This window comes from Macrobrachium nipponense, chromosome 43 (assembly GCF_015104395.2).
Source record: "Macrobrachium nipponense isolate FS-2020 chromosome 43, ASM1510439v2, whole genome shotgun sequence".
NCBI classification, from domain to species: domain Eukaryota; kingdom Metazoa; phylum Arthropoda; class Malacostraca; order Decapoda; family Palaemonidae; genus Macrobrachium; species Macrobrachium nipponense.
In genome coordinates, this window is record NC_061104.1 from 52,688,071 (window position 1) to 52,714,580 (window position 26,510).

The following is a 26,510-nucleotide window of genomic DNA, read 5'->3' on the forward strand; positions in this document are numbered from 1 at the left end:
TATTATTACCAAACATGGATCTATATTTTCCATGCATTTATCTTTGTTATGAATATGTCAACAAGGGTATGTAACAGAACCTTTTTGTGCATTTAATCACTTAGTATGTTACGAGCACGCTCCTATGAACAATGTTTAAAGTAATTTTTTTTTGTTATTCAAGGCTTGAATAGGTAGCAGACCGAGCCTAATGTAAGAATTACATTGTATATAAACCAGTGACCTGGGGTCATGGCATTAGGAGGGTTCTACGTGACCAAAGCAGACCTTAGATTACGCTATGCACTGTCTGCAGTAGCCTGATCTAAGCTCACAGCTTTGTCAACATTTTTATGTTATGATAACTTTGCACAACAACTTCCATGGGAAGCGGTTGACCTGTTAACCTACGCCGGAAACTTGTAACTTCCGAGCCGGCAGACTACGTATGTGTTTTTATATGAATTGCTTAGATAGCTAATGTTCCGCTATCGAACGTTGATGCTTTAGAATGGCAGTTCAAAAGCCAAATCTCAAACATATCGGTCGTCCGACCGAGCTGCATCTCCTAGTATGGAGTTACAGAATAAAGTTGTTACTTTGTGCAACTAGCCTGTTTGAATCATCTCCTATAGACAAGAAAGATCTCTACTAAGATATCCAAGGGAGATGAGAGGAACCAAACATTACTTACGGATAACAGCCGTAAGGAAAAAACAAAAAGTCCTATCGCCAAGCGATAAGACATTAGATATACACATCAAATAATTAAATGTCATCTTCAAAGATTAAAATAAAAGTAAAACCTGTGAAACAGTGACCATTCCGAAACTAAAAGTTATATAAGACTGGGAGACTGAAACAGGCAGCCAGTTTATTTTGATAAATATTTAATAAAAAAATGCATAAGTTGATTCACGGCTGTTTATTAACATTAATTTAACATTGACTAAAGTGCAGATAGTTTTGCTATGACGTCACAGCAGACGAGCACCTGATAAGCCGCCGCCATCTTTTAGGTCAAGCATTGTGAACAAAGGAAATATCAAATTTTGATGATATTCTAAGGAATTATGAACCATTCACAAAACATGGCAAGCAAGGACAATTCACAAACGGAAGATTTATAAATTGAATCTCTGGGCCTGCAGTGCGAGAAAGATATATAAGAATAAACTGAAACTTGTAAATAACAAAGGGATAGTTGTCTTTGTTATACTTGGAGATGCGATTTAATAAACATCCCTCCATAGATTTAATTGGTGAATGCGATTTTGGACATATGCAATATTGCAGTTCATGTGAATGTCGATACTGAGGTCATCGAATAGGTGAAATATTGCACAAATAAGGGTTTTTTTGTGAGCGACACAATGACACTTTTAGACTGATGTCATGGGATTTTTACACGGTTTTTTTAAATTTAAATTTCTTGTTCATGTGTGCATTTGGGTCCTCGTTGTCAGTTGTTTTAAAGTTGATTTCTTTTTGTAAGTTGTCCTTTGGCGCAAGTCCGCCTTTCAGTTCATGTATTTTGTTAAAGTTACCTAGTTTAATTTCAGGCTAGATCATCATAGTCCCACCCCATCTAGGGACATAAAACCTACCCAGTCGGGGGAAAATTTTCGACAACACTAGCCGTTTTTAACACTTGATAATTAATATTATCTTTAACAAATGCGTAATTCACTATGCACTACCTTTAGTTTTAAAGATTTAACCAAAATAACTTCCTAGCGGCTCTAAATCATCTGTCGTTTGACAGAGAACGCAGTGGCCGTTAATGAATTCCTTTGTGAAATTCATGCCCTAGGAATCTTTCATTATTCACTAATATCATTAATGACACTAAAAGTTGATAACACTCATCACTTATGAAGTGATCTGAGAAGATTTCCGTCTATTTTGTCGGCTGGAAATGAGCCCTGTTGATCCTGGACACCCTCACCGCTCTCCTCCTCCCACCCATCTTTTGAGTTACATCGCGTTGATTTCTCACAACAGCGAGGACTGAGTAATACGATTTGGCGTCTCTGTTCGAACTATTGTGACATCCAAACACACTGCAAGTGTTTGCCATATTTAAAGGATTGGTAGGTACAATATCATCGCAAATTTCCGAAAAATCGTTGCTATCATGATTGCGTGAGTCGCTTTTGCTCAGCACTGTTGACCTACAACATGGCCGACTTCCGTTTATACATCCGAATCTCATTCTGGATCGAAAACTATCAATTATTATCGCCATGCATTAGTCATCAAAATATGAATTTTTGAGTTTCATTTCCTGTTTTTGTGCTTTTTAACTAAATGCTATAACCTCAGAGCGCATGGGCTGAAGACTGAATATTTTAACAATTATTCCAATTCAGTTTCCAAATCGGTTATATACTTGCTTTGTTTCTCAAGTGGGATTTTAACATATCTTGAGCTGGCCACGTAACTTTCTCTGGTTTTCCATTTTTTAGAGCAAATTTAAACTGATGGCGGACCTTTACCACTCGACTCCAAGTGGGTTTGCTTGGCAAAGCACTCGATAGGGATTTCCGCGTACATCTTCAGTGTGATTATTGAACAATACAAAAAAATCTTCTCCATCAGTGCTGACTTCTATAGTTACGATTGTCAGATTGGGGGCCGTTCCATCTCCCCAAACGAGTTCATGTGGATGTTTCTTTTTTATGAGGTCCATAGTCCAATATGGTTCTGAAACGAGAAACATGGATTATTTGGGGCAGACGCATCTCCATATCACTAGAGGGGAAATATTCTGTCAGTTGTTAAATACTCATTAACAAACGTATCAACATACTATTCATAAACATTTTCCCTTGTATGATGATAACCATTCTTTATGAGAGACTTCATCGTATCGCCGTTAGGAACTGCAATATGTAAATCCAAAATCAAAGAAAATTAATGGGACGGCAATACTCTGCGCAAAATGTGTGTAATAAAATTATCACTGAGTGCCGAGATGTATTATTATTATTTTTTTTTTTTGAATAAGCTAGTGAGGTTTCTTACACAACAGTCTCATGATACACACCAGAAAGTATTGCAACAAGAAACTCTGATTCGATGTGTCATGACTTTTTTTCTTCATAAAGTCGGTACTTTAGAGATTATGGGTACCTGGAGAACATTCATAGGTTATGTAACTTTTTTAATATTGCTTTCTGGTCCAGTCTTGTCTCTCCCATTTCGTTGAATGTTTTCTTCCTCTTTCTTTCATAATGGATTTGGCCTTGAGGAGTGTATTCCTTCCTTAAGATAACAATTAATAATGAACATTTGTAATATTTTCTGGGAAACATCAACCTCATATACAAATGGGCAAAGCTGACCATAAAGATGTAGATTTGTAACACACACACACACACACACACACACACACACACACACACACACACACATATATATATATATATATATATATATATATATATATATATATATATATATATATTATATATTGTGTGTGTGTGTGTGCGTGTGTATATATATATATATATATATATATATATATATATATATATATATATATATATATATATATATATATATATTTATATATATATATATATATATATATATATGTATATATATATATATATATATATATATATATATGTGTGTGTGTGTGTGTGTGTATATATATATATATATATATATATATATATATATATATATATATATATATATATATATGTATATATATATATATATATATATATATATATACATATATATATATATATATATACATATATATATACATATATATATACATATATATATATATATATATATATATATATATATATATATACACACACACACACACACATATATATATATATAATATATATATATATATACTATAAATATATATATGTATATATTGTGTATTTGCGTATGCATGTGTGTTCGTAACATTTTGTGGTTATTCTATTAAAAAAGGGTAATAATTTGGAATTTGGATTAAAAAACGTAAAGGTTACAGTTTTCTACAATGTCAAGGAATAAACAAGTGCAAAAATTACTTCACCATAATTGCATTCAGTTTTTGAATGACTTGAAATTAAATTCTAAATCAACAGTATGTCCTTCATTAGCTAATCTTACAATGTGTTGCCATTCCATGATTTAGCATTTATATATAATACTTTACTGAATAATTAGGAATATTTAGCAATACGGGGTCATACTTTTAAGATAAAGTTTCTTTTACATCGTGCTGTTAACATAAGGAAATATGTATGTGCTACATAAGCAGAATATATGGAATGTTATTCCATATATAAAAAACTAAAACTATGATTAATTAAAACCAGTGACCCAAGAGGTCAACCAGTTTGCTTGCAGGAATGTGATCAGACCAGATACAATAAAGAAGGCTAAGATGACGTGTTGTAATCAGTCAGTGTCTAGTTGCCGTCATCTGTGGTCATTCATTTGTTTTGTAAACTGTATTCCAAGCTTCCTGCTTGAGACAACCACCGTGACCTATAGCTCATACAGACTACGTGACTTGTAATCTATGTCATCTGTGTGTATGTTCGTATGTTCGAGCTACTGTCTGCTTCCTTTATGATTTGTAAACCAGATTGTAATCAGAATTCAATCAGCCATCATCATTGGCATACCTGTACCGTTGTATCTGATATTCATCATGTAGTCTCAGAGAATAGAGATATTTTTGTACTTCGTGTTTTCTACTAGAAACCTCACATCAGAACGAAGATATTGAATGAACTTAGAAATTATCATCATGAGTTTGAAACATCTCCTTCGTCATAACCAAAGAAGATATTGACTTCGTAAATTATCATCGAAATCCAAGACACTCCAATGAGTATGGAAGTCATAACAAACCCACCTCAGCGTAAAATTATCGCAGGTCTAAATAACCTCACAGGGGGCCTTATTATACAAAGGCATGAGCCCTATATAATATTGGTGGCAGCTATATATTGGCGACAGCCTACAACAAGAACTCTTCAACGTCTTCCGAAGAATAACGAATAATGTATCATATCAGAAGTCAACGACGATGAAAGCAAGAGATTCTTCAAGCAACTTAGTATCATCGTTAGTGAGCGTCTTCAGCAGTGCATACCTTTAAGAAACAAACCTGACGTGTCTGCTTCCTACGGCAACGCAAGCTTTGTCCTAAGAGATGTCTCTCATTAGAATCATTCAAGAAAACATCACCGTTTATTGAGCGTTTCCAGCACCTCAAGAAACAAACTGTACGCATCTGCAGCATTGGATCTTCAAGGACTCGAATCATCCAACAAACGAACAACGCGCACAGAGGAAACTCAAGCCAAAACCAGGGTCATCCGCTAAACAGAGAAAGGCGACCAAGGCCGTGTGTCGTTATCGAAACGCCGTGACTTCCCACAAAATCAAGCAAAGTACAATCCTTTTTTATTCATTTGGAGTAACTGAGTGTTTCCTTTGCAGGTCGAATTTTTGTTGTTCCTGTGGCTGAAGTTACGAGACATTTTTAATCTTACTATTTTACAGAAATTATCTACATCATTGGGACTTTTTTATCATTGAGTTTTTATCATTGAGTTTCTGTTTCCAGTTCCCCTGATATATCATAATCATATACTGTGTTAATTTTATCATTTTGGGTGATTATTAATTCTGTACGTAACAAATCATATTAAACATTGAATATGCGTTTACGCAGTGGATGTCTGTATTTATACAGATGCATGGATAGGGTAGTTAGGCACCGTAGTGATAAGAAAACACAAAAACAAGTGGAACACCCGTAGAAATCTGGATAAATTAGAGGTAACATTATTTTGGGTCAGGACAATAAAGGCTCCTTTGCAAGGTCCCGATCGCAGTTTTAGCCTTGAGTTTTTTTAGTTATATGCGTAAAAATCGAATCTCAATGACTCAACTTAACTTTAAAAAAAAAAAATATGGCTGGATTGCAAGGAATAACATGTCTGTGAAAACTTTCATTAGGTTAACATACTTAGCATTCATATAAACAAATCAACAAAATATGTCTAAATGCGCTGACCTGGATCCCTCACTATTTCAAATTCCAGCAAAGAATGAAAGTAAACCACAGCAAGTACATATAGTTAATAATAACGCAGTAGAGATAACTTGTTTTAATAGTAATCGCTCAATTCATAATAGTTCAAGTCATTCTTACGTTCGATGCTTTATACGTAACCAACAACAACAGAATGCTAAAAACACACAATACGTTGCCGATGATAATAAAGAGAAGAATCCTAATTATTATAAAAAAAAAAACAGGTAAACAGTAGCCCTAAAATCAGAAACAAACAAATCGTGCTTCAGCAAACTTGGTTACTGTGTCATCTAGTCAAACGGTCAGGGTCAGTTAAATCTTCCCAGTGTTGCAAGCAAAGCACATTCCACATAAGCGACTTTAGTGGAGGAGGGAGCGCGATGTTGGATCATTCATGCCAATACCTTTTTGAATTAAAAAAGAATTTTCCTATGAATCACACGACCGTATCAAGTAATCAGAGCAGGTTCTCGTAATTTTAATACATTAAGTTATTATAAGTAGTGGTGGATTACGCCCGACTGTACGTGCCGTAAAAATTGGAATATCAGCCATTTACATTGTTTTTAATCCTTTAGTCCACGTAATATCCTGTATTTACGGACTTACCGTTTGTTGTTCAAACTTTCCTATTGAGAAGTCCGGAGTATGGTTCAGTAATTGGCAATAAGGAGTTAATCGTCGTAACGTAACGCAGATTCAGTACAGGGCGGATAAGCGAACGCTAACAGATACTTTATAGTTATAAAAACCATTGATCTGTATCTAGTGTAATTGTAGGATATCCATCTATGGGTATACAAAACATTATCTTACCTCCTGCCAAATAAGGCGTGTTTATCAAAGGAAAATTCTATAAACATTCTAACACATTAAAATCCATTTTGGACAAAAAGAGACAATTAATCAAATAATAACTTATATAGAGGAACCAATCACTGGTCTCATAAATCGCGACATTGTTCAAGCGACCCAACAGAACTCTCCCACACCCGCAGTCGCAGTTTGCACGCAAATCTCGCGACGCATGCACCCTCAAATGTCTTAGTGCGTGTAAAAAGACTTTGCTGGGATCTGAAATTTTAATCCTTCCCGACACTCTGAAATATAACGATTTCCGCGAACAAAGCACTATACACTGTTGATTCACAGCAACAAGTTAATCTAGTGATCCACAAAACCTATACATATCGTGGATATGGAAGTTCTAAATATCGCATTTTTTATTGTTGCTAAATTTAATCATGCCCAACCAGTTGTGGACGAATCCCTCTTATACTCTATCTAAAGTAATATCCATAAAGTCATTCAAGCAGAGGTGATTCAGCAAAAAATTTTTTTATCTTTTATCTGAATACCAGGATGTTTCTCCACTAGCGAGTGATCTCTGAGGGAAAATGGATGTCATTGAACACAAAATACGGTCTAAGGACAAAGATAAAGCTATATACGTACCTTTGTATAGACTCCCAATGAAATTTCAAAATATAGATAAATGACGAAGTTGAAAAAATGTTAGTAATAGGAGTCGTTAGGAAATCAAATAGCCCATATAATTTTTCCTTTAAACGTCATGCCTAAAAGATCGGACTTGGCGTATCTGAGCAGAATTCTGTCGCTTAAACAAGGAAACGATTCCCGATCGTTTTCCAGTGCCATGTACCAACGATATCTTATCTTTGTTAGGTCAGAATAAATTTTTCACCAGCTTGGACTTACTTAAAGGCTTTCACCAGATACCATTAGCTAAGTGAGTGTACCTCATTCACCCCCTTCAGCACATTCAGGGGACATTATCAACTTTTACATATGCCTCCGGCTTACGTTGCTCCCCAATTACATTCACCAGAATGATTAATATAGTGTTTGCAGACTTTTAGGGGATACCCTACATGCCTATATGGTTGGTCTTGTAATCTTTTCTAATACCTTAGAAGTACATTCGCATAAACTAGAGCTAGTGCTACAGAGACTAAGACAAATAATCTCAGAGTAAAATATCTAAATGTGAGTTTTAAAACCGAACATGTTTATTTAGGTTTTATGTGTCTAGTCAAGGTCTTAAAGTAGTCCATGGTAAGGTGTCGGCTATTCATAATTTTCCGGTACCTATTAACGTAAAGGGGGGGATACAGCACTTTTGCACTGTAGTGGGTATTACAATTGTAAGTAAATATGTAACTCTTCAATCATAGCAGCTCCTTTAACAGATCTTACGAAGAAAGGTGTAGATTTATTTTGGTCTGAAAAGCATCAACAGGTGTTCGATATCTTAAAATTGGAATTATGCAGCTCACCTATCTTAAAATTTCCTGATTTAAATAAGGAATTATTTTTTATTGCAACAGACGCCTCAGACCAAGGGGTAAGAGGGGTACTACTTCAGCAATATGATAAACAGTTCTTTCCTATAGCTTTTTATTCACGTAAACTAAAGCCCTCTGAAAGTAAATATGCATTAATAGGCAAGGAAGGGCTAGGAATCGTTAACTCACTAGTACATTTTAAGTTCATAATCTACGGCTATCCTGTTAAAATCCTTACTGACCATAAGTCCCTTACCGAGTTTTTCAAAGGCTTTAATCACAGTCCCAAAGGAACTCGATGGCATATGATCATGCAGGTCTTTGGAGCCAAGAGAAGATATCTACCTGGGAAAGCAAATATCATAGTTGATGCATTATCCCGCAATCCTGCACCATACTGCAAAGAACCATTAATTGGACTAAAAGATATAGAAACATCCGTGCCTATTGTTAAAACCGTATCTGAACAAGAAAATTCATTAACCCAAGAGATCGTGAACATTGAATACCTGGGTTGGAGCGCTGAACTGTTACAAACTGAACAAGGCAAGGATCAGCAGCTAAGCAAAACAATAAACACTTCGAACGGAAACCCTAAAGCAAAAGTATATTTAAAGTATGTGTATCAGAATTATGTAATCAAATGTAATATTATATGTAGGTCTGTGACGAAGAAAACCCGAAGAACAAAGCAGGTGACTAACGACCAGGTAGTAGTAATAATCTCTTTTATACCAATCGCCCTAAACTGGTTGCATTCCAATCCATTACATGGTCATCCAGGGTTCTCTATTATGTCACAGAAAGCCAAATCACTATTTTACTGGCCTACAATGCTTACAGATATAAAAAGCACATAACTAATTGTAACGTGTCATGAAAACAAGGGACACACTAAGACACCTGTCAGTTTAAAGGCCTATCACGTGCCAAATCAATCCTTGAAAGAATACATGTAGAATTATTAACAGAGTTACGAGTCTGACAGAGGAAATAAACACCTCTTCGTGTTAATAGTTGCCTTGACACGTTATATAGAATTAATAGCACTAAAAAACAAACACCGCAATTGAGTACACTAGGAATATTTATGAGTGCTACATCAGTAAACATGGAATTCAACACATGATAATCTATGACTCGGGTGGTATAAATCAATAATAATTTCCTTAACTCGTTGTGTGAATTCCTTTTCATTAGGAAAACCAATACCATATTTTATCACCCAGAGTCAATCGGTTTGGTAGAATGGATAAATAAGAAAGTGTAGTCCTACGAGTTACACTCGTGATATTGGATCCGAACTGTATTATAGCAGTTCTCGCAGTTTTAAATACCTTTATCATTCATATCTTGTATCTAAAGAAATGATACCGCAAGTAGCCTTATATGGTACGCCGCTAGAACACTTTTCCACATATTCAAGTCAACCATTAATTTATCAAAAAAAAGTATGGATACAAGTGGAGTCGATATAATATACTCTGTAAGAAGTTGGAAGGGTTACAAATTATAATAAAAAAGGAATCATGATAAAATCAATAAGCAAATCGTAACCATATGCAGTAAGTGTTTATAAAATACCCAAATATATATGCATAAAGATTTGAACTCTAACTTAACGCTTTAGTTTAGTAGTCCATTTAGTATTCTAAGGATATTAACGACAAATAAGCTAAAAGTTCAAACACATATCAAAACCTACTGGCATATTGTCTGTCCCGGTGGTTTATATTCGTAGTCAATGAGAAAAAAAAAAAGAGATTTTAAAGTCAGGAAGTCTAGAAGTGAAAATGTATATCTAGTATGTGAATAATCCTATATGGATCTTACAGGGTAAATAATATATATAAAAAAAGGTATGGAAACCCTTTTCATTAGTTTTGAATAAGGAATATCTAATTTAACATAAGTAATAACATATATTTTACAATCTTGCTGGTTTCCAACATGAAACTATTATTATATTGTTCAATTTTGGTACGGTTTTTTCAGACATGCTTCTTGTGTGGGTGGAGTATTAGAACAAAAAATATCCAATTTATACATGGCTATCATTTGAAAGTACTAAAGCCGTATTTATTACAGCGAGTAACGTAACTCTTAAGCTGGATGAGGGCAGAATCCTGCCTAGCGCGTGTTACTGAATCATCACATAAATCGCACATGCATCACTGTTCCTTTTAACCCCAATAATCCGCTTGCACAGGCTTCATTTGTAGTGTGTTGTCTCGTGCTTGCAAAAAACAAGCCAACTGGAGCGGAATGCTTAGTACGAACTTCTCATGGGCAAGGCAGGTCGTTAGGTACAAGTGTCTACCCGCGGTGCAATGCAACTTTAGTTAAGGAACCGCAATCGTTTTAAAATTAATGAACAAAATAAGCAAATAGAATTTCTATAACATCAAAATGAATTAATTTTTCTGAACCTCATAGACAATTAGAGTCAATAAATCAGCTTATGACATTGGTAAACGGACATTTAGAAGTATCAGGTCATGGCTATGAAAAATTTACTTGCAACATTAGCATATTACAATTCAAGTAGATTGCATTCATGGGAAAATGTCACATTTCCTTGAAAAACCTAAAGTTTATATAGAAATTAGTTACATTAGTTCGTAGCATCTCCTGCCTAAAAATTAACCTCAGAGGATATGCGCGAGAAAATTGAATATGAACCTTTTATTAGGGGCACATAGGATTGGATTTTATCACAGCTTAATTTCAGTAAGCGTAGAGAATTACAGAATCATGATTAATATTCTCTTTGACTCTTATGTTGCCTGGCAATCTTACAAATAGCTCCGTTTCCCACTTCTTTGTCTAGTGACTTACTACCAGTAATATCGAATTTTCTTTGGGATTCGTATTGATATATGTTAATATGGATATTTTTATGGTCGTCAGAGACCTGGATAGGTTCACTCATTGTTATAATGCCATGGATAAAAAAGTTTGTACAGCTGACTCTTTTGAATTCCATAAAATATCAGCGAATTCATGTGGGTTAAGTCTAGTCCTTAACGGCTTTCTCCCTCCCGTATTTGGATGTTGTCTGAATTTACTTTGCCCTTGTGACAAGTATAATTTCACTTACAGGCTGATTAACGGAACTTGGTTACAGTACCCTGCAGTACAAGAGTTTCACATCGCATCCCCGGACAGATCGTCTAAAACTCCCAAAAACCGTTCGTCGCTGCGGACGACTGCAGTGAAGTAACAACCGCCTACAATGTGAAGGGAATAAGCACCATCATAAGTTAACAAGCTTATTTCGTGGACTTCTTGGACCGACACCCGTATCCCGTCGCTAATCTCATTTTTAATGCGGAATGGTACAGCTGTCGGAATTGACTACAAAGGGACATACTTCCGACAATTACGACCGAGGAGGTATTCAACCCTACGTTTGCTGGTGCAGGACTCGTGCTAGGGATGATTTTATTCATCGCGAACGTATTCGTATGGCATACGATGCAGAGGACAAGTATGGGCGCAAAATAGAACGTCAGACCCTGCCCAGGCAATTTCCCCTTGTTTTTGACCATTTGGAATTGGCCATTTCATTTGGCTATAGGTGGTTGTCTGGAACTGTGTAATGGACGAAAAATTGTTCGAAAATGCTAGTTAAATGTGTAGTAGGTATATTCTCGGTCATGTATCCCATATATAAAATATCAGTAAATAACAGAAATGAAATATATCTGTGCGTGTACGCACTAGGAATCTATTTAAAGTGCACATATATTGATCATAATTATATGAATCAATATATATATATGTATAAATAAATCAGGTAGCCTATAATCAATCTCTGTTACCTTTTATCTTACAAAAAACTGCAGTTAGTATATTGATTAATGAATCAGTTAGTATATGAGTTAAAATATCAGTTAGGACATCAGTTAATATATCAATTAATAAATCAGTTAATATATCAGTTAATATATGATTTTTATCACTTCATATATGATTTTTATCATATTAATCTTTGTTATCCAATTATCAGGAGTACTTTAGTATTTTCTGTAGCATATGTATCTTAATGAGTTGAAGTGAAAAACTGTATCATTATATATCATGCGATCATTATTATTTACGAATATTATCATATGCATATGTCTCATATCTTATTACATGAATCTGTATTTGTGTACACCATGAATTTTTTTTACTTATAAGTATTTTCTATATATCTATATATTCACCATAGTGTCTGTATCACACTCCTATAAGTCAAATGCAAGTCAAGCTTGAGTAATGTTCAGTGTTTGGTTTTGTAGCCGACCGAGCATTTATGTAAGTGCTACATAAGCAGAATATATGGAATGTTATTCCATATATAAAAAACTAAAACTATGATTAATTAAAACCAGTGACCCAAGAGGTCAACCAGTTTGCTTGCAGGAATGTGATCAGACCAGATACGATAAAGTAGGCTAAGATGACATGTTGTAATCAGTCACTGTCTAGTTGCCATCACCTGTGGTCATTCATTTGTTTTGTAAACTGTATTCCAAGCTTCCTGCTTGAGACAACCACCGTGACCTATAGCGCAAACGGACTACGTGACTTGTAATCTATGTCATCTGTGTGTATGTTCGTATGTTCGAGCTACTGTCTGCTTCCATTATAATTTGTAAACCAGATTGTAGTCAGAATTCAATCAGCCATCATCATTGGCATACCTGTATCATTGTATCTGATATTCATCATGTAGTCTCAGAGAATAGAGATATTTTTGTACTTCGTGTTTTCTACTAGAAACCTCACATCAGAACGAAGATATTGAATGAACTTAAAAATTAACATCATGAGTTGAAACATCTCTGTCGTCATAACCAAAGAAGATATTGACTTCATAAATTATCATCGAAATCCAAGACTCTCCAATGAGTATGGAAGTCATAACAAACCGACCTTAGCGTAAAATTATCGCAGGTCTAAATAACCTCACAGGGCGCCTTATTATACAAAGGCATGAGCCCTATATAATAAATATACGGATATCAGGCTTCTATATCTATGGTGATAATGGTATTAGTGCCGCATGATTTTTGGGATACAGCTATGTTTGGAAGTCAGCAATGTTTCAGAATTTGTATCTTTAACACAAGTTTGTTTGAAGTGGTAGTTACCTTTGCCATGTTGGAGATTGTTATTTAGAACATTATACTGGAAGATCACCAGCTTTATTATCTTCCATAAGTCCTCTTTCAACTGAGGGCTTTTCATAAATATGTAGCGACTGCATCCCAAGAATTGCTATGTGCGTCCGGTTAACTGAGCTTGTGCATCTTCCACAGTCATGTTGAGGTCCCTTATTATAGTCACACACCAGAAGTCTTCCTCTCCATTTATTGTAAAACTGATATGGTTTTCCTAGTGGTTTTACTGAAAACAATACTTATATGTTTAGGGGAAGTGCAGTACTGCTTTAAAGGGCCATGCACATTTGTTCTATTGTTTTTAAGTTCCATGGCTGTATGTTGTTTTTAATTTCCTGCATTACTATAGTAGATTCACATCACTGGTGCATCTGATGTCTAGGCCAGTCCCTTGCGACGCTCCTGATTGGCTGTTGACAAGCTAATCATGGGCCTGGAAACTCTCAGTCTCTGTCAAGAGTTTTCATTAGCAGTGTAATGGGAAAAATATTCCTTTAATTATTAGTGATTTATTTAGGAATTGATTCATCATCCTCCTCTAATATCTTTACACTGCTGTTTTAAAAGTGATTGGAACTGTAAAATGTTTTCATTTTTGTTGTGGACACGAGTGTGTGGCAGTGTAGCCAGTCCCTTGTGTTGTTTTTCTTTCACTTTGAGTATGGGAGTGCTGCCCTGAATCTTTCGTCTGCTCTTGGTAACACTAGAAAGAACCATGTAAGAATCACGAATGCTTTGATGTGAGGAGGACGTCAGCCGTTCCACCCTTCATTCTGGCTGTTTTACCAGATTGTTAATACAAATGATTATCTATCCCTTGCAAGGTAAGCTTTTAAAGTTGTAATATTACCGTTAGGGCATTATTTGGACAGAACGCTATCATGAAAGAACAGTAGCAGACGAGAATTCAAGTGCAGAGTTACCTGCCCAGTCAGACATGTTGCAATGCCTTAACGAGGAAAATTTTCATTGTCGTGAAAGATACTTCACGTTCATTAGTTGTCATGAAATTTTGCTGTGTTAGTTTGAGTTGTAACTTAGCGTTCAATAGGGTTGTAAAACATTAAAAAAAGTAGTCATAAGAGTTTTGTTTGTATGAAGTTTTTGCAAATACCAGTGCCAAAGGGTACCACAACATGGCCATCCTACAGGGCATCTTGGGGTTACCCCTACCTCTCTCATGGAAATTTCCACTCTTGATCATGATCTTAGACTAGGCTATACAGTAATTTAAGAAGGCCTACCCTAGATTAATCCTGTTTGAATGAGGAATTATGAATATTTTTGATAAATATAGTCAGGCTATATGTATATAAATTCATGGAAAACTTAATTACATAGAACTTAGCCTGTACCCTCATTAAACTAACCTAACTTTGTGGCCTATTGTAACCTAGTCAAAAATCAGCCATGTAAACTTTGCATAGGCTATCCTTAACAATTTCTGAAGAAGCCTAGGCTAGACTATCCTGTTAAAAGGCACCTTAGCCTAATTTTACCTCATTTTAGTAGTTAAGTTTTTCTCAGAAATCTTTCAGGTAACCTTACCCCTTGTCATATGTTGTGTAGAAACATTTAGTACTGTGTGGAGTAGGGTATCAAATGATTTACACCTTACTGTAAATTAATTGATTCCAGGGCTGCTCCATGTTTGATACTTATCCTATTATGAAGGAAAAGCAATTCCCATAATCTGTAGTTGATATATTTTTTTTTTAAGTCTCTCAATATAAAGAGTTATTTTTTCGTTGTAATTTTAAACTACTCATTTGTATTGTTTTCTGGAAATAAAAATTAAATAAAATGAATATTTCCAGGCATATAGTCCAGGGGATCTAGTCCAGAGATCTAGTCCATGAGTCCAGGAGACTAGGCCTGGGAGAAATTTGGCATGATGTAATGAGTAATAAAGAAACAAGCTGAATACCAGGAATTTTCTTCAATACCCCTAAAATGGAAATCAGCACTTCAACTGCCTCCCAGTGGGAAGATATCACCTGGCCTCATCAATAGTAAGACCCATACACACAAGGAATATCATGTAATAGCAGGTAGGACAGGCCTACCCTATTTTCCAGGCAGCGTAAACGTTAGTCTTCATACCCACCGTGTCAACTATGCCACAGTACCATTCTCCGACCTGTGTCTCCAGGCAAGAAGACTGACAAAAGTGTATATGTATACAATAGTATTATGATTCTCGTATCTTGATGTCATGGTGAGGAAAAATCCTCCCGTGACAGTAGGATGTATGTTCCACCTCTCCAGAGTTATACGTCTTTCAAAAGCATCCCTCAGGAGAGGTGGAACAAACATCCTACCTAAATGAACTCGAGAGAGAGACTGAAAGTTTCCAGCCATGTCATTGGCTTATCAACAGCCAATCAGGAGGAGCGTCGTAAGGGACTGGCCTAGACATCAAATGCACGGCTGATGTGAATTTACTATAGTAATGTTTATCTAGTGGTTGCAGTCACAGAGAATATCCATGATTTCACCATTTTTTCAGATGTTGTAACATCGTGAAGCAGTGTTTACCAAGAGCTGTAAGGTTCAGAAAGACAATCTGCGAATCCTTTTACCAAATGTGATGAAAATTGTTATTCACTCACAAGCAACAGAAATTTTTCTGCTTAAGACTAACGCAAGGATAACTGTACATTACTGATTCTCTACCTGTATTACGAGATTCGTTATGATTATGGTATCTGAAGGATAGGTTCACTTTCTGTATATAGCTGGCCATAGTGTGTTGCTGGACATTCATGTCATTTTAACACTTAAAAAAGGGAAATTTGTAAATGTGTTTTCACCCTTGTCCTTAGAATAATAGAATTCCTGAAAATGATCACCATGTGCCTACCGCTATTCATAAACGTATTTTCTCAACTACTTCCATTTAAGAACAAATTTAAAGAGAACTGACAGGAAAAACTTAATATACAGGGAACACACGTACAATGCAGGGTTGCAGTTTTGAGGAATTCCGTCTACTAGTTTTAACTTTTTGGTGACATCTGGCAACCTCCGTGGCTTTTCCGACCACAGGCCACGGTACGGAGAAATAAAATTCTTCACTTTGCCTTTCTATGTTTTATTATGAAAATAAAGTTACAAAACATACCCGGCTTCTTTATGGAAATGAACTTTATTTTAAATCCTTTATTTTTCTTCGTCAAAAATACTTTACGTTAAGCTAGTGGTGTAGTTTTTTTTTTACGTCGCAGAAAATAATTCTACATCAGAAAATAAGCATTCTAACCATTAAATTTTCCTCATTCTAACCATTAAATCATAAATAACGTAAAAAAAAAATCAGAACTGCTTATATAGCACTGCTAAAAGCCAATGTTGTGAAGAATAAACGGCATCGCTGGTACAATGTTTCCAGCCCTCTGCAGTATTTGGAAACTCAAATGTGGAATGTTGCTCCTTATTTTCTAGTCACATCAAGTGAGACGTTGTAAGGACAAACGCTTATTCATAATTTTCTCTGTACATAATTCATCATTCGCGTTGTTCTTACTTCCCCCTGAGAGAGCATTCAGCGGGCTTTCCGTCAGTGTATAAAGCTTGTATAACCACATATTGTGTACTTTTATATTTTGTATTTTATGTCTCTAAAGAAACACAAATCGGGTCTCGCCGACCCACTTTTACTCTCTCGCGGGTCGGTGACCACATTTCCGTCCGCATGCTGTATATTTATTATTTCCCTTGACTGTAATAAAAAATCAGTACACTTTCTACCCTGCCTCTTTGTCCACCTCTCACAACTGGTGACCTCCCGGTTTGGACGGTGACCCAAGCGGTTTTTGGCTCAGCCATTAAGGGACTCACTACCGCCGCTCACCTTCAGAGATCTTTAACGGACTCATACGGCGCCTCAGTATAGATCTCTGAAAGCTCCTACCGTGGAAATAACCAACGCCTCTAACGGACTAAATACGGCATACCTGCCCAAGGTGTGTTCAGGCGTTTCCTCAAACGGTTTGGCCCGCCATTCACGACTCTGTCGACCGTTTTTGTGAGAGAGGACAATGGGCGCAAACAGTACCTCGCGGGAAACCCGGGCCTCCCCCGCCCCAGCGACGGACTCTGACACAGCGGCCGCTCAAGCTGTTCAAATTGCCCCCTTCACAACGGCTGACCCGTCTTCCTGGTTCTTCCGAGCCGAAGGGCAATTCCGGATCGCAGGGGCTCACAAACAAAGTGCTGCAGGCTGACCTCGTCGCAGCGGCTCTCCCGACAGAGGCGCTCGGCCGAATATCTAACCTGGCTGACCGGTCGAGCACGAATCGGACTTGTCACGCTCGACGAGATAAAAGAAAGGCTCTTGACAGCCTATTCCGTGCCTATCGCTGAAAGGGCCGCCCGCGCCCTCGACCTAGTCGCGAACCCATGCGCGGCGCCGACACCCAAGATGCCTGGGACACTGTGATGGGCCTCGTCCGTCTGCCCGAAATAGGCCCCGACGGAAAAAAGGTAGAGATCAGCCTGAGCCGCGAAATATTCCTGCGGCAACTCGAGCCGGACGTCCGAAAGCAGCTGACCGACGCGTACACCCTAGAGGACGACGAACTACTAGGAGAAGGCAAAGAAGCTGACGTTGTCAAACAATGCCACGAAGCCCCTCGAGATATCCATCTTGGGGCGAAACTACGTCTGGGGGGAATTCACAATCGCGGACGTCAGGATCCCGCTACTGGGGGCAGACTTCCTGGCGCAGAAGGCCTCCTGTGGGGACGTGGGCCGCAAAAAAACGCCTCCTCGCCATGGGGACATGCCTTTCCCTTCCACTAGCAGCAGGCCCGGGCGCCCCTACAATTTGTACCATCGCCCCCACCCCCCACAAATACGGCAACATCCTGCAGGAGTTTCCCGAAGTCTTCAAGCCGGAACTTCGTCAGGCGGCAGGGACGCCGCCCAAGCACGGGATATTCCACCACATAGCCACCACAGGCCCCCCGACACACGCGAAGTTCCGACGACTCCCTCCAGGCCGCCTCCAGGAGGCGAAGCAGGCGTTCTCGGAGATGGAACGAATGGGCATCTGCAAGAAAGCATCGAGCCCTTGGGCGTCGCCCCTGCACATGGTACAGAAACCTGACGGCACCTGGAGGCCCTGCGGAGACTACAGAAGACTCAACCTCGCTACAATCCCCGACCAATACCCCTTGCCAAACATGCAGGATTTGACAGGGGCCCTTCATAAGGCGAAGGTCTTCACAAAAATGGGACCTCTTAAAATCCTATTTCCAGGTTCCAGTGCACCCGAGGATGTCCCCAAGACTGCCATCATCACGCCTTTTGGCTCCTTCGTTTTCCATTACTCAACCTTCGGCCTGAGGAATGCAGGGCCACCTTCCAGCGCCTGATGGACAGCATCCTGGGGGACCTGCCCTTCTGCGTCTGCTACGTCGATGATATCTTGATTTTTTCCAGGTCCTTGGAGGAGCACCTACATCACGTCCGAGCGGTCCTGAAGCGCCTGCAGGAAAACGGGCTGGTCGTCCGTTTCGACAAATGCACCTTCGGCGCCGAGAAGGTGGACTTCCTCGGACACGAGATCTCCGCGACGGGCGTGCGCCCCATGGCCTCGAAGGTAGGGCGTGGTGCAGAAGTTCCCAACACCAACCACGGTCAAGTCCCTGCAGGAGTTCATCGGAATGGTCAATTACTACCGCCGATTCATCCCCGCCGCCGCCCCCCGCACCATGTCCCCTCTAACACAGGTCCTGAAGGGGAAACCAAAGGCCCTAACGTGGGAGGCCGAACAAGAGAAGGCTTTCAACGAGACGAAGAGGGCCCTCGCCAGAGCGGCGACATTATGCCACCAAGACCCACGGCTGCACCTTTACGCCTCACCACCGACGCCAGCAACGTCGCCTGCGGGGCTGTCCTCGAGCAGGTGGTCCAGGGCGAGCCCCAGCCACTCGCCTTCTACAGCAAAAAAACTATCAGCCGCCGAGACGAGGTACAGCACGTTCGACCGCGAACTCCTGGCAGTGTACCAAGCAGTGCGACATTTCCGCTACCTCCTCGAGGGCTCCCCCTTTACGATCAGGACGGACCACCTCCCTTTGGTACACGCCTTCACCAAGGCGGGCGACGCTTGGTCAGCGAGACAACAGAGGCACCTAGCAGCCATCGCAGAGTTCGGTTGCACCATCCAGTACGTGCCTGGCGAGAAGAACCCCGTGGCAGACGCCCTATCGAGGATAGAAATCAACGCCGTGCGTCTCGGGGTCGACTACGAATGACCTCGCCCTCCCGGGAACAGGCTGCCGACCCGGAGACTGCCGCATACCGCACTGCTATCACCGCCCTCAAGTGGGAAGACGTGCCTTTCGGACCCGCAGGCATGACGCTCCTCTGCGACATCAGCACGGGCCGCCCGCGCCCGCTGATCCCAGCCTCCCGAAGGAAAGCCGTGTTCGACATCATACACGGACTCTCGCACCCCTCGGGCCGGACGACGGTGCGCCTCCTGACGGAGAAGTTCGTCTGGCATGGAATTCGGAAGGACTCCCTCGAGTGGGCCAGGACCTGCGTGCCTTGCCAAACTAGCAAAATCAGTCGGCACACGGAATCAGGCGTGGGGAAATTTCCGCAGCCGAAACGAAGATTCGGCCACATCCACATAGACGTCGTTGGCCCCCTGCCCCGTCGGAAGGCGCCAGGTACCTCCTGACGGTAATCGATCGCTCCACCAGATGGCCCGAGGCAACGCCGATGTCGGAGGCGACCACGAAAGCATGTGCCGAAGCACTCCTCGCCAGCTGGATCAGTCGATTCGGAGTGCCAGACGAAATCACGACAGACCGCGGACCAGTTTTCCTGTCGGAGTTGTGGACTGCCTTGGCCCGCCTAATGGGAACGTCGCTACATGCCATCACCGCCTACAAACCCAAGCAGCTAACGCATGGTGGAGAGAGTCCACCGTTCGATCAAGGCTTCCCTGATGGCGCGCTGCACCGACGAAAATTGGAAGAGCCAACTACCGTGGGTCCTCCTCGGTCTCAGGACTGCCCCGCGGGCAAACGGCGAGGCATCACACCCGCGGAGAAGGTATACGGGGAGCCATTAACAGTCCCTGGCGAGTTCTTCCCGACCAATGCCGACGACGCTGACGTCTCCATCGCCAGGCTTCGGGAATCCGCCGGAAGTTCACGCCCTGCGTCAAACCTTCTCCGACAGAACCAAACGTTTCCTCCCGAAGGCCCTATCATCGTGCAAGCACGTCTTCGTCAGGGACGACGCCCGACCGCCCGCCTCTAACGAGACCCTACCGCGGTCCCTTCCGCGTCCTACGACGCACTGACAAGGCATATCTCTTATCCATCAACGGTCGCGAGGACTGGGTCACAATCGATCGCCTGAAACCAGCCTTCATCATGGACGAGGACCTCACAGACGCGGATTCCACAGGGCGCCTCAATCTTCCTCGGAAAAAAGCGACTCCTTCGATCGCCAAACCTCCTAGCCGTAGCCGCGGCCGCCCTCGAAAGACGGTCGAACCCCCCGAGGATCACCTCAGGGGAGGCATCCCGTCCCCGGAAAACCCCGAGGATCTAACACAACAACTAATATCACGCACCCGAGGGCGCCTCCGCCGTCCAGCTCGCTTCCGCGAGTGACTACCCGAAGTACAAAGAAGTCAGCCAACAATCATACCTAATTATTGTCTTAGGGGGGGAGTATTTGTAAGGACAACGCGTTATTCATAATTTTCTCTGTACATAATTCATCATTCGCGTTGTTCTTACTTCCCCCTGAGAGAGCATTCAGCGGGCTTTCCGTCAGTGTATAAAGCTTGTATAACCACATATTGTGTACTTTTATATTTTGTATTTTATGTCTCTAAAGAAACACAAATCGGGTCTCGCCGACCCACTTTTACTCTCTCGCGGGTCGGTGACCACATTTCCGTCCGCATGCTGTATATTTATATTTCCCTTGACTGTAATAAAAATCAGTACACTTCTACCTGCCTCTTTGTCCACCTCTCACACGGTATTGGGGAGTTGTCAGAAGTGATGATAGAGCTTCATTATGACTATCATACGCGCAGAAATCGTAAGTTAATATGTACTCTCACCTTAAAAATTGTTGGGTTTGATTACTGTATCCCTTAAATTCAGATCAATTGCTTTATCGGTTCTTAATCTACCGTGGTGTAGCTGAAAACGTAAACAAACAAGTTATCTCATTATGTTGATCCCAATATTTGGGTCAACTTTGGAAAAATTAAATCAACTCCTGGTTTGAGAATTTTTCTAAGGTTTACAAAACTACAAAATTCACGTGACAAAAAAAATCCACTTGTAATTTTATAGGCATATTGCTCGCATTTTTATAATAACCGTAAAAAAATCAAGCATTGTTTCCAAGCACATCATTTACTCCTATTTGTTTACTATCTTTGCATAATGCACTCTATCAGAAATTTTTTTAAAAATTTATTGTAACTCGTAGTTTTGTTAATACGTTTTAAGATTTCCAAAAATCTGAATGATATCTCCTAAATTTTTTTATTACTCGGGTAGCAAGCCTACAGACTATTTTGCAGCTGTTGTTGTTAGGTGGGGGGTGATAGAAAAGTTTCATGGAAGAGCCTAAAAAGGTCTGAAAAATGTGTTTCGCGTTGAGTTAAACGTACAGAGATTTAGGATATGATATGTATGATTTATTTATGTGAATGAAAATCGAAAACAAATATTGTGCATGTTAAACGTACAAAAACCATTTTTTTACTGTCGTTGATGAAACAATGGGCTAATTTTCCATAAATTTTAGCACTTTTTAATTATTTGGTGTCATGATGATGACCAAAACTGTAAATAAGATTAAATGAATGAAATAGCATAGGAAATATCACATGGAAAGCTTGAGAAGAGCTACTTTTGAATACATTTATGGAGGTTTGATACTTACCGATATTACCTACTGCTCGGGCAAGGAAGTGGTCATAGGTTTCTTTTGATTTAACGATGATCAACCTGTGGCCAGGAATTTTTGAACAGTTGGTCCTTGCATTGTCGGTAGTCATATGTTCGGTTAATGCGACGTACAGAAGGTTGTCTGCTTCCCATTTGTATGTTCCTGGTACACTTGCTATTATGGTCCAAGTAAAAAAGAAGGGTCTAGAAATTGCAAGCACCGAATCGTGAAATTATCTTTTAAAAAAAAAGTATATTTAAAATTGAAATTATTTCAGATTCAGAAGTGTATTAAGTCTCCTTTATGTAATATGAATAAATCTCACTGTTAATACTAGCATAACTAGAAACTACTTCATAAACGAATTAGAGGTTAAAAAAAAAGTAATAAAAAAGAACGACTCGAGCACAAATGTACAAACACTGATACCGGGAAAAGTTTTTATAAAAAGCCTACTTTTTTTTCTTGACATCATTTGAGAGAGCGTGCTCATTGAAACATTTATAACAGAGCAATGTAAAATTAACGATGCTTTGATGATATGAACGAGATTTTAAAACATGTTTGTAAGTAATCATATTTCCTCACCTTACATTTGAAGCAACATTTTATAATAGTGTTAATTTTAAAGCTCAGTATTAGTGATAACGTTTATATCAGAACAACGTAGTCTCGTAAAGTTAAGGGGTACCTTCGAATGACACATATATACAGGTATATTATATATATATATATATATATTATATATATCATATATATGTATATATATATATATATATATATATATATATATATATATATATATATATATCATGGATTTTAGAATATCAATTGTACTCGTCTTAATTCATTGTGAACTACCCTATATACACATAACATTACATTCCCAATAATTTGTGAAGCCCCGAGAGATATGACAAGTTCCCGACTAGTTTTCTCATTTTTCTTGTCTCAAAACATTCTTCCAGTCTGATTAGGTAATTTATTAATCACTGCTGTATCATCATTTTTTTATCTATTAAATCTCATGATGGTAATCGAAACATCAGTTGAAATATTCAGATACAAAATGCAAAAGACATTTTAATGATAATAAATCAAATTGTTACTGTCATTAGCATATCCAGTTATATCTGAGTTTTGAAACAATACTAAAATACATTCTACCAAGGTGGAACGAGTTACTTACTTCCCACTCTACTGGGTAGAAGTAAACTATCACAACAACTGCTGCCCACCCTCAGATTCAAGCACATGAAATGTGACTTGCTTGTCATGGATTTCTTCATGTTGTATGTCTAATGGATTAAGTCCCCAAAATTGTGGTAAGATACGTTAATTTGCTTATGATATTATTTTTGTACCTTTTTGGTATTATGTTTTAATTTGTACCTTTTGATATAGCCAATGGCATCCTACCAGTTTTGCAGGACATGTGGCAATAGCTTCAAAGGCATTAGCCTAAAAGTGTTTTTCTTTTGTTTTCAGTTATACTCAATTAAGGGCTCATGGTTTATATAATAAAGTACCTACAAAAAGGACCATGGAATGTTATTGATACCCAATTTGAGAATCAACACTGAACGGGCCTTAAATCAACAAATAAATACAGAGCCACGTACTGTCCACAACAAGAACAAATAGAAATAGAAATTATATTATAATATATATATATATATATATATATATATATATAATATGTGTGTGTGTGTGTGTGTGTATATATATATATATATATATATATATATATAATATATATATATATATATATATATAATTTCTATTTCTATTTGCTTTGTTATCATTAAAATGTCTTTTGCATATTCAGATACCAAATGCAAAAGACATTTTAATGATAATAAAGCAAATAGAAATAGAAATTATATATATATATATAATTTCTATTTCTATTTGCTTTATTATCATTAAAAAGTCTTTTGCATTTGGTATCTGAATATTTCAACTGATTTTTCGATTACCATCATGAGATTTAATAGATAAAAAAATGATGATACAGCAGTGATTAATAAATTACCTAATCAAACTGGAAGAATGTTTTGAGACAAGAAAAATAAGAAAACTAGTCGGAAACTTGTCATATATCTCGGGGCTTCACAATTTATTGGGAATGTAATGTTATGTGCACATAGGGTAGTTCACAATGAATTAAGACGAGTACAATGGATATTCTAAAATCCATTATCAGTACTCGATAAGGCAATAAATAAGGGCTCACAAGGAATACTAAGTCTAGGAACAGGTAACAAAGTGCGTATTAAGTTTAAAAATGCCTGTGGTATTCTCTCTCGTCTAGGTGAACCCAGAAAGCACTACATAGGGAAAGTAATGACTTGTGGGTGTCTTTAAACTAGCTGCTACAAACCCTGAGTGCATCTCGTATGGTGTACTCACATTTCTTGAAGAAGTATGTGGAGCTTCCGTTTTTGTACGGCACAAGTGTCATGGGTCCTTCGTCAGCAATTCGGCATTCAGTCAATCCATTCTCCAAAGAAACAGTTGACCAGGCCTTGCAGCCATGCCCTAAGGTGAAGCAAGCTGACCGGCAACTGCCTGAGGAACAAATGGGCATCAGGACATTTCTGCTATGAACGATGAATATGATTAGACAAACTTGCTTAGATCATGAACTTTCTACACACTTCTTAATGCAATAGCATGGGCTTTCTTTTTGAAAATGTACCAGCTCAATAGTAAATAGCGAAAAGCCTTAGCACACAATGTAAGTTCCATGAGGGACTGCTTACAATTGTTCAGTTCTGGGAGAATAAATTTTGCACTTCCTCGATCAAAGGTCATGTTTGGTGCCAGGAAGAAATCAAAGAAAGAAGATTCTACGAAATGCACTGATCTTTCTGCTCCGTGTATAAGGCTCGGTGACAGAATGACCACAAAAGCTGTGATCGTCATTAATAACAAACAGATCCTCCTGGCCGTCATTGCTTAAGCGGCAGTGAATTTTCTACTGATGCTGAATAGGTTGTTTCCTCTGTTAATGACAAAAAAAAAAAGAACATTAATACATTTTCTGTACAAATATAGGGTTATAATATCAGAATATCATATCATACAGACAAAATGAAATTGCAACCCCTCGGTCAGGAGATGCAGCTTAGGATATGCTTACGTTGAAATAACCATTGACTGTTTTAGTGTTAATTTAATTTTTTTTATTCTTGTGTTCCAATATCCATAAATCATTTCCACTGCTTAACTTTAGCAAACACGAAAGTTATATATTTGTTGAGATGGATTTATTTCTAAAAATATAAAAGTGACTCTTACAGAACAAAATTTATCATTTTGCTTGGAAAGAAAAAGCGTTGGTTCCTACCGTAACTGACTCTTCACCGCCGTCTTTAAGCCAACATATTCAACCTTTTTGAACACCGAGTACGCCTGAAGGAAGGAAGAAGAAGAGCAGAGTAAACAAAGGTCGACATTTTACAAGCTCCTATTTTTATCGATTATATCTGTGAACTAGGACAATATGAATATCTAAGGTGATGTCATGAAGCCTTTAAAGTATCAAGGATAGTACAGACAATGAATATTTCTTGTGGACAGTAGATAAGAGGAGAAATTTTCAAAACATTCTCAGGCTATGGCTGTGACGTAATAGAAGTGACGTCTACAACGTCCGGACGGAATATGGCTTCATTTTATACTCCACCCATTAGGAGAAAAGACTCCGTTGGTTTAATATTTTCGGGTAAACCTAACTTAAATGATGTTGATGATGTGATTTTTTAAAAGCTAAGAATTCATATTGAAGGTTTGATTGGTGTTCAAGAAATGCGAGGTAATAAAGTGATCTTGAAGTTCCGGAATCAGTGTGTATATGAAACTTTTATAAATAATTATGATGGAAAAGTAGTTTGTTTACCTAATTGTCTGGAAGTGAAAGTAGTTAATTTCAGCAGTGTCTTCACATTTGCCTTAATAAGGTACGCTCCATTTGATATGCAAAACAGTATGTTGAGCGATGTATTTAGCTCGTACGGGAAAGTTATTGGAATA

The 26,510-nt window shown here is 38.6% G+C and overlaps 1 long non-coding RNA gene across 1 annotated transcript; it reads right to left on the minus strand.

The window, feature by feature from the left end:
• Positions 1-765: 765 nt before the first annotated feature.
• Positions 766-25,956, minus strand: LOC135213969 (uncharacterized). The gene is made up of 4 exons (XR_010314242.1): positions 25,825-25,956; positions 24,885-25,479; positions 22,467-22,646; positions 766-2,685 (listed from the first exon to the last, which is right to left on the minus strand). It is a non-coding gene; the product is annotated as an uncharacterized LOC135213969 (long non-coding RNA).
• Positions 25,957-26,510: the final 554 nt, after the last annotated feature.